Genomic DNA, 10317 nt, shown 5'->3' on the forward strand with positions numbered 1-10317 from the left:
CTGTGGACCTATTGAGACACATTGCATGGACAGTTTTTTTACATGTGTGGTGATGTTTCACCACACTATCTACTGCCACACCCCTTTTGTCTCCATCAGCCCAAAGGAAAGGATGCAACTTGCCTTTTTCCACCAGTTGTTGCTGAAGGCATGTTCATGGTATTTTCATTTTTCATTTTTAAAACAGCTCTTTTGTGCAGAACTGCTCTTGCACAAAGCAGCTGTATTTAATAAAAAAAAGGAGGCAGGAAAGGAAAAGGGAAGGGAAGGAAGCAGCAACTTTTCTTATGAGAGACTTCAAATTCTTGTCTGGCTTTGAGTCACACGCACGCACACGCTATATATAGATATATAGATGTTATAGATATAGATGACTACTCTATATACTGTATATATATATAAAACTACTCTTTTGTGCAAATGTAGTAAATAAAAAACTTGTATTTCAAGAGGTATTTTTTAAAAGTGTGGATGTACTGGTAATCAGATACCTGTGCACATGCCAACAATGTGTTGGAATGTATGAGGTTCAACTCCAACTTGGTGGGTTGAGGCTGCATGGGGGTTAATAAGGGTAGCTAGAGAGCTAGACCTCTTGCTGGTTGAGGCTATACCTACCCTTTGATCCTCTGCCCTCTCCCCTTCTTGCTAGGCTGATAAGCAAAGGAATGTTGATCCCAGTTCCTTCCCGCCTTTCTCAGTGTTTTCTTTCTCTCGAGAGGTGAGCAGACATCTTCTCTGTGTCTCTCCTCTCAACCAGGATGAGGGCCAGCACTGGGACCAATGGTCATTGCTCCAGCATAGCCAGTTAGCTAGATATAGAACTCTTTCCTATCAAGCATGTACTTCTAGAATAAAGTAGTTGTTTCTTATTTTAAAGCTTAAAGTCTCTGTCTGACTAATTTGCAGGGAAGGTAGAATCTTAGCAAAGATACACACACACACACACACACTAAGCTCGCTCAATACTCTCCGTTCCGCTACGCAACTCAACAGAATTCCGACACAATGGACCTCAGGTTAAAGGAATTTATGGTGGGTGGGGAAGTACTAATTGTGGGCAAGTAACAATACACAGTGAAAATATATCCCATCAGGCCCCACTAGTAGAGTGTTGAAAAATATCAAGATAGGTTTTGGCGGCATTACATTGAAAGCACTTGTGTGTGAATGAAAGTGCACAAAGGTGCACGCAGAAACAATGACTCACATATGCATTAATGCCTATGCCATCACCCTGTAAGGCATGCTTCTTATTTTTATGTGTGAGGGGTAGGGGAGGCTGGAAGGTAGTATAGAAAAGACACTCAGAAGCATAATATTTAATATTGTTACATATTTAATATTATTATTGTTTAAAAGTTTCACGGATTCACTGTGCTGATGTTGGCTAGTCATTTGTAGACATGCTTCACTGTTCTTCAGTTGTAAAATGGGACAAATATCCAGCAGCCTCCTTGAGAATTCTGTCACTGAACAGAATCGACAATCAGTGCAACGTACCGCATGTATGTACAAATGTGTACTTGTCTTAATTATATTGTCATCTAGAACCACCTGCTTCCATGCACTTTTAGTTTTATTTTCTTGTTGTGACACTTGTGCGTTTGTAGCACAAGACCTCCCAATCAACTGTAATTGCACAACTTGAATTTGCTCATATATTATTAATTAATTAATTAATTAATTTGTATCCCGCCCTTTCTCCCAGCAGGAGCCCAGGGCACCAAAAACACTTTAAAACATCATAAAAACAAATCTTAAAACATATTAAGACAAAACAGCATTAAAAACATTTAAAAAACTTTTTTTAAAGGGTTAAAACATTATTAAAAAATACATTAAGCAATTCTGACACAGAAACAGACTGGGATAGCTCTCAACTCAAAAGGCTTGTTGAAAAAGAAAAGTCTTCAAAAGTCGCCGAAAAGACAGCAGAGATGGCGCCTGCCTAATGTTCAAACGGAGGGAATTCCACAGGGTAGGTGCTGCCACACTAAAGGTCTGTTTCCTATATTGTACAGAACGAACCTCCTGATAAGATGGTATCTGCAGGAGGCCCTCACCTGCAGAAAGCAGTGATCGACTGGGTATGTAAGGGATAAGATGGTCTTTCAGGTAGAATAATAGAATCCTAGAATCATAGAGTTGGAAGGGGCCTTGTAGGCCATCGAGTCCAACCCCCTGTTCACAGCAGGAAATCCACAGCTAGAGCATCTCCCGCAGATAGCTGTCCAGCCTCTGCTTGAAGACATCCAGCGAAGGGGATCCCACCACCTCCCTAGGCAGTCGGTTCCATTGCCGAACTGCCCTTACTCTCAAGAAGTGCCTTCTAATGTCCAATCTGAATCTACGCTCCTGCAACTTAAAACCATTAGACCTAGTCCTACCCTCTGGGGCAGCAGAGAACAAATCTGTACCCTCTTCTATGGGACAGCCCTTCAGGTACTTAAAGAGTGCAATCATGTCACCCCTCAGCCTTCTCTTCACCAGACTGAACATGCCAAGTTCCTTCAACCTTTCCTCATAAGACTTGTTCTCCATACCGGCTATCATCCTCGTCGCCCTCTTCTGAACCCGCTCTAACTTGTCTATATCTTTCTTAAAATGAGGCGCCCAGAACTGAACGCAGTATTCCAGATGAGGCCTGACTAATGCAGAATATAGTGGGACTATTACTTCCCTCGACCTGGAAACTATAGCTCTGTTTATGCAGCCCAAAACCGCGTTTGCCTTTTTTGCCGCAGCATCACACTGCTGGGTCATGTTCAACTTGCGATCCACTACAATTCCAAGGTCCTTCTCACACGCACTACTGCTAAGCCGGGTATTTCCCATCCTGTACCCGTGCATTTTGTTTTTGTGGCCTAAATGCAGAATCTTGCATTTGTCTTTATTGAATGTCATTTTATTAATTTCAGCCCAATTTGGATTTTATTCCTGTCTTCCATTGTGTTAGCTATCCCTCCCAGTTTTGTATCATCTGTAAACTTCATGAGGCTTCCCTCCACCCCATCATCTAAGTCATTGATAAAAATGTTGAAGAGTATCAGCCCCAGGACAGAACCCTGTGGCACTCCACTCGAAACCTCCTTCCAGTCCGAAGCAGAGCCACCGACGACCACTCTTTGAGTACGGTTTTCCAACCAGTTGTGAATCCACCTGACAGTATTTCCATCTAGTCCGCATTTGACCAGTTTGCTAATCAAAATGTCGTGGGGGACTTTGTCAAACGCTTTGCTGAAACCTAGATAGATGACATCTACAGCATTTCCACCATCTACTAAGCTAGTGACCTGATCAAAAAAAGAGATGAGATTAGTTTGACAGGATTTTTTCTTGACAAACCCATGCTGGCTCCTACTAATCACAGCGTTGTCATCTAGATAGTTGCCAATGGACTCTTTTATTATCTGTTCTAATATCTTTCCCGGTATTGAAGTCAGACTGACCGGCCTGTAATTCCCCGGATCTTCTTTTTTACCCCTTTTAAAGAGCGGGATGACATTTGCCCATCTCCAATCCTGGTCCTGAGCTGTATAGGGCTTTGTACACCAAAATTAGAACCTTGAACTTGGCCCGGTAGCAAATGGGCAGCCAGTGCAATTCTTTCAGTAGTGGGGTGACATGTTGGTGATACCCTGCCCCAGTGAGCAGTCTCGCCGCCACATTTTGCACCAGCTGCAGCTTCCAGACCAACCTCAAGGGCAGCCCCACATAGAGCGCATTACAGTAATCCAGCCTGGAGGTTACCAGTGCGTGGACAACAGTAATCAGGCTATCCTGGTTCAGAAACGGCTGCAGCGGTCTCACCAGCCAAAGCTGGTAAAAGGCACTCCTAGCCACTGAGGTCACCTGGGCCTCTAGTGACAAAGATGGATCCAGGAGCACCCCAGGCTACGGACCTGCTCTTTCAGAGGGAGTATGACCCCGTCCAAAGCAGGCAACTGACCAATTATCTGAACATGGGAACCACCAACCCACAGCGCCTCGGTCTTGCTAGGATTCAGACTCAGTTTATTGGTCCTCATCCAGCCCACCACCGAGTCCAGGCGGTGGTCCAGGGCTTGCACGGCCTCTCCTGATTCAAATGTTACAGACGAATAGAGCTGGGTATCATCAGCATACTGCTGACACCTCACCCCAAAGCTCCTGATGACTGCTCCCAAGGGCCCCACAAATTGAATCCTATCCAAAAATAGCATATCTGCTGTAAAATGTGACTTACAGAGTAATCCTATGGATGTCTACTCAGGATTGCAGCCTTAAGCATGGATGTATTTTTAAAGAAAGAATTACTGATTCAGATACATTTCTGTGCTATGGAAATAGGATTGCACACAAAAACGTAATGAAATTGTGATGCACAATGTTTACAGTTGTTCTTTGGACAACTTGATTGCTATAGACTAAAAGTAAAATACATTTTCCATGTATTATATGTACAAATGAAATGAACTCATGCAGACAACGTATTTTCTTCCTTGAATTTAAAGATGGGCTTTAAAAATACACAAAAAGCAAAAATAGCCATGTTGTCTATGGGGAAAAAAATCCAAACTCTACAGGATTTTAACAAATCTAAAAAGACAGTTATTTACTTTATACTGAAAAACAAAATGATTTTAAAAAATCAAGCTTACCTTGCAAGTTTTATATCCTTTGCAACACATTTGGAACCTGGGTCCCTAAAAACCTGCTGAGATATGAGAGTACTTATACAGCTTCCAATGGGGGGAAAATTGGCTTTTTTGAGAGCTGTTTGCTAATGAAACCTCATTGCAATAAGAATGAAGAACAGTTCGGATTGCATCAATGCCCACAAACTGTGAAACTCCACTATAATTCATTTTCTTTGAGTCAAATGTTTGCAAATTTTTCCACCTGTGTAACCTGAGAGCCAATAATGCAGTGAGAAAGGTAAATAATAAATAGGAGACTGAAGCCACTGCAAACACAAGATACAAGGAGATTTGATTCAGTGTCTGCAGAAGTTGAAAAGCTGTTTAGATTAGTCACTATGTCAGGGATGGTGTCAGCAAGCACCACAGTGACAGTGACTGAGGCGGAGAGAGGTGGCTGCCCATTGTCCTTCACTAAAACCACCAGGCTTTGCTTCAGGGCATCTTTCTCCAGAAAGAAATGGACTGTTCTGATCTCTCCAGTGTGGAGCCCCAGAGTGAAGTGCCCGGGCTCTGTGGCCTTGATCAGCTGGTAGGAGAGCCAGGCATTCTGCCCAGAGTCCGCATCCACTGCCACCACCTTGGTGACCAGGTAGCCTGGCTCAGAGGAGTGAGGGGCCAGCTCTATCCCCGTGGAGCCATCGGTGGGAGGGGAGGGGTACAAGATTTCTGGAGCATTGCCATTCTGATCCAGGATGAAGAAGGTCACTGAGACATTGGAGCTGAGTGGTGGGGAGCCTCCATCCTGGGCCTTAGCCTGAAATTAAATCTCCCTGATCTCTTCATAATCAAAGGAGCACAGGGCACAGATTGCTCCACTCTCATAGCTAATGAAGAGGTAGGAGGTGACTGAAGGTGCTTCTATATGTCCATCAAGAATGGAATAGGTCACTGTGCGGTGAGTGCCCCAGTTGGGGTCATTTGCTTCCAGAGTCATCAACAAAGGTCCAGTAGGGTTATTTTCAAGCACGCATGAGTGATAAAACATTTGTTTGAAGATGGGTGGATTGTCATTTATATCTTATACTTTCATTGGAAAGTAGGCAGCTCTAGAGAGTGGGGGTATTTTTCTGTTTGTGGCTGTGATTGTCAAATTATAATCTTCAACAAACTCTCTGTCGAGGGTTCCTTCAGTCACCAATGTGTAATAGTTACACAAATGGAATGTTGGAAGAAATAGAGCAGGTGATCTTCCCATTTTTTTTGTCTTTTACATGCAAAAGGCAATTACAGTCGCACTCTTCTGCCACTGAGGTGAAGAAGGATGAAACTATGATTTCAGGAACATTAACATTTGCATCCATAACTTAACAATACTTTAAACCAGTGATGATACACCTCCTGGGTCCTGAGCTTGGACATTTATTTCAAAAAATCCAATCTCATCATCTAAGTTCCTTTCAACTGTTATTTCTCTGTTGAATATTTAGCAGGAATATTTGGGATTTTTTTCCTGTTTTTGTTCTAAATGAGTATGTGACTTCTCATTCCTTCATCGAGATCTGTAGCTTTCACTATAGTCAAAATAAAACCTTATGGAACATTTTTTGTTACATTGACTATATAAGTAAAGATGGAGGCATTGTTATTTGCGTCAAGAAGAGTGACACGGATTTGCACACTTCCAGACCTAACCGGGTTTCCTCCATCAGTGGCTGTTAGGATTAGGTTATGAAGAGACTTTATGAAGAGACTTCTGTTCCCTGTCCAAGGACTTCTCAAATATTTCAACATTTTTAACAGATGTTTTCTCTAGTTTGAACCTATTAATATCCAGTTCCAAATCTTTTGCAAAATTGCCCACAAACAATTTTTTTCTGTTTCTTCAGGAATCGCATAGTAAATTTGTCCAGAGACAGCATTCCAAACAATCATCTTTGTAAACCAAAGTAGAGTGATCTTTCTGTAGTATCGATACTTTTCTGCCATCTCTAAATTGCTGAAATACACAACTGTTAGCTCATAACAGAATGTATGTTCTCCCTGATTGTTTATCGTTCCTTGTGAATCTCTTTTTTCTGTCCTATGAATGTCTGGCATTCTCAAGGCTGAGGCATCTGTTTTTCTCCTGTTAGCTGCAGGCCTGGGTGGGTTGAATCTCTAGCTGCCTTTTTTAAAAAAATGGGTGAATAGCACCTCCCAGGGTTGCAGTGAATACTTTCAGTTGCACTAATAAAATTCTTTCAAGACAGCGAAAGAGCTGCAGAGCTGCAGGAGGGGACGGCGTCTCCTCTCTCCTAAGTAAACAAACTTCTGGCCGACTGCCAGTCACATGCAGATTTGGAAAACAAAAGGATGCTAAAGCCAAATGCTGCTTCCTATGTGGTTCAGAGACTCACCTTAAAGGTCAGTGCAACTAGAAAAAGGGGAAGTCTGAGGGACAAAATAAAGGATTTAAAAAGACAGACAAGAAAGATGCCAAGAGTTTACAAGTAACTCATGTTGGAAAATGTTATAATAATAAAGTCTATGTAGACTCAGGAGCAAGTGCTCATCTGATAAATGCAAAGACCCTGTTTGAAACTCTAACCCCACGTGGAGGATCAGTCAAGGTCGCTGACTCACGGGAGGTGCCCATAAAGGGGGAAGGGGATGCAAAGCTGCTCTGCCAGATGCCAAGCAGTACAAAGGACATTTACCTTAGGAATGCGCTCTGGACTCTAGGAATTTCTAATAATTTGATCTCAGTCAGTGAGGCAACCAATAAATAATGTTCAGTGCTATTTGAACAAGATTCCTGCGCAATTTCTCAAGATGGTGTAATTATATGCACAGCTACTAAGAGAAAGGGAATGTATGAAATTGATCAGCGAAGTCCAGAAGCTAATGTTGTAGAGGACTGCTGTAACAAGTCATGTTTGCACCTATGGCATAGAAGGCTTGGGCATAAACACATTGCAAAGATCAATACCCTTCAAAGGAATAATTTAGTAAGAGGCATGAAAATTGAACCCTGCAAAGAAAAGAGGAGATGTACATGCTGTGTGAAGGCTAAAAGGACAAGACCAAGTTTTCCTAAATAGAGTGAAAGGAAGACTAAGCGCCCCCTGGAGTTGATTCACAGCGACATTTGTGAAATGCCAATTCCTTCAAATGGTGGAAATAGATACATTGTTAGTTTTATTGATGACTATTCAAGATTCACTGTAATCTATATGTTGAAGGAGAAGGGGCAAACGCTTCAGAAACTCAAAGAGTATATTGCAATGGTGACCACTAAATTTCAGAGAAAGCCACAAATTCTACTTTCTGATAACGGAGGGGAATACATGTCTCATGCTACCCAGCAGTTTCTCCGTGAACATGCGATTGAGCATCAGACCACTGTACCCCACAACCCAGAACAGAATGGAATCTTGGAGAGAAAATTCAGAACCCTTATTGAGATGGTGAGATCAATGCTAGAAGATGCCAATCTCCCACAAAAACATTGGGGAGAGGCAGTGTATACTGCCACCTATCTACAGAATCGTTTGCCAACAAAGGTGAATGACAAGAAGACTCAATTCGAATTATGGTATGGGCGCATACCCAGTTTGGCTCATATAAAGGTGTTTGGATCAAAAGTGTATGGTCACATTCCACACCAGAAGAGAACCAAATTGGACAACACTACAAAAGAAGGAATCTTCGTTGGATATTCTACAAAGCATGTACTTGGGATCTGCAACACATGGGGCACTTCTTGTACATATCCACCATATCTGACCTCACTCTGCATAATTTTTCTGTCTTTCTTTCAAAATACTGTGAATCCATAACAAGTACTAGAAAATAATCTAGAGTATAGAGTATAGATAAATAGAGTATAGATAGCTCCAGAGTTTATAGAGAGGTAGGGAAGAATTTCTGGCTATGCTCTCATGCTCACTTATCTGGGAGTAAGTCCCATCGAGTGCAGTGGAATTTACTTCTGAGTAGACTTTCATAGGATTGGGCTGCACAATATCTCTTTCAATGATAGAATAAATTATTCTGTCATTGTCCTCACAATCAGGGTTGTGTGCCCTCACAATTGTAATGAATTCACCTCTATGGCTGTTTTCCTTAATATGAAAAGTGAATGCTGTAGTTTTAAATGTGGGAGGGTTGTCATTTTCATCTAATGTTTCTAATAGTAAGTAAGCAATTTCTGAGAGAGAAGGAATTGCTTGGTCACTTGCTGTGATTGTGATGTTATATTCTGAGACTCCCTGTCAAGGGCACTTGCCATCTCCAAGCTGTAATAACTTTCAAATGATTTCTTCAACAGAAACAGAAGCCTTACTGGTATAGAACATGTGACCTCTCCATTTTCCCCATCATCTCTGTCATTTATATTTATAAGGCATATAACAGTTCCTGGAGGAGAACTTTCTACAACCTTGCTGAAAAGTGGTATAGTTGTAATTTCTGGTGCATTGTCATTTGCAACCATGATTCTTATTCCTACTCTGGCATGAGTAGACAATCTAGACCCCTCTTGTGTTTGCACTTTCATTTCTTGTGCTACAGAATCTTCAAAGTCCATATTCCCAGTGACTGATATCTGCCCTGTTACAGAATCCAAGTGGAATATTTGGAAGCTTTGTCTGATTTTTTTCTGAATGAATACATTACCTTTGAATTTATTCCCTCATCAAAGTCAGTTGCATTCAGGGTTAGCACTTGGGACCCTTTAAGGATGTTTTCCATAACATTCATTTCATACAGAGACTTACTGAAAATAGGAGCATTGCCACTGACATCTACAACAGCAACACGGATTTGTGCAGTACCAGACCTTGCTGGTTTTCCTTTGTCAGCAGCAGTGAGAATCAGTTGGTACATTTTTTGTTCTTCTCGATCCAATACCTTTTCAACTATCAGTTCGCATATATGATTCCATCATCTCCAGTTTGTACATCCAGGGAAAAGTATTCGTTACTACTCAGATGATATCTCCGGAGAAAATTAGTCCCCAGATCTGGATCCTGAGGCTCTGATTAAAGAAATGCCCTGAAACCTGAGTTTTCAGCAGTTGTTAACTGAAGCTCTTCTGCAGGGGAGCTGGGTGAGTTGTCATTAATATCAACTTTTTTAACTTTAGCCATACACAAGCCTTTGTTAGCCTACACAAGAATCCCAAAACTTAACAGACATCTTTCTATCTGGTGGCAGATCTGCTTCCTGTTTATTATTTAATTGACAAACAAATGTCGATTTCTCAAATCAAGTGCAAAATATTGCTTCATACCTCTGGAAATTATCGGGGTGTCTCCACTTGACAACTCTTTTATATCCAGTCCAAGATTCTTGCAATATCTCCAGTAAAAGAACCTTTCTTCATTTCCTCTGGAATTAAAATAGTGTTATTTGGCCAAGAGCTACTTCCCAGATGGTCATCCACAAAGCAAAGCAGAATACTTTTGATAGTGTAGATTCCTTCTAGCCATTTCCAGATAGACATTGTCAAATTGCTGTAGTGCAATGTTGTTGTCTAATTTGGACAGAGATCCTATAAAGGCTCCAAAGGCTGCCCAGATTATTCCTTCTGCAAATCCAGGTTTGCTTAATGTGAATGCGAGCTTTCTGCATTCTTTGCTGAATGAGAGAACAGGAATTTGAGGTTCTCGGTCTTATGAGGAAACAGCGACACACAGAGTTTCAACGAATA

At 41.5% G+C, this 10317-nt stretch overlaps 1 pseudogene; it reads right to left on the reverse strand.

The window, feature by feature from the left end:
* Positions 1-4688: 4688 nt before the first annotated feature.
* On the reverse strand, positions 4689-10110 carry LOC133377083 (protocadherin gamma-A9-like; annotated as a pseudogene).
* Between the last annotated feature and the right edge of the window lie 207 nt (positions 10111-10317).

The sequence above is a fragment of the Rhineura floridana genome, chromosome 1 (assembly GCF_030035675.1).
Source record: "Rhineura floridana isolate rRhiFlo1 chromosome 1, rRhiFlo1.hap2, whole genome shotgun sequence".
NCBI classification, from domain to species: domain Eukaryota; kingdom Metazoa; phylum Chordata; class Lepidosauria; order Squamata; family Rhineuridae; genus Rhineura; species Rhineura floridana.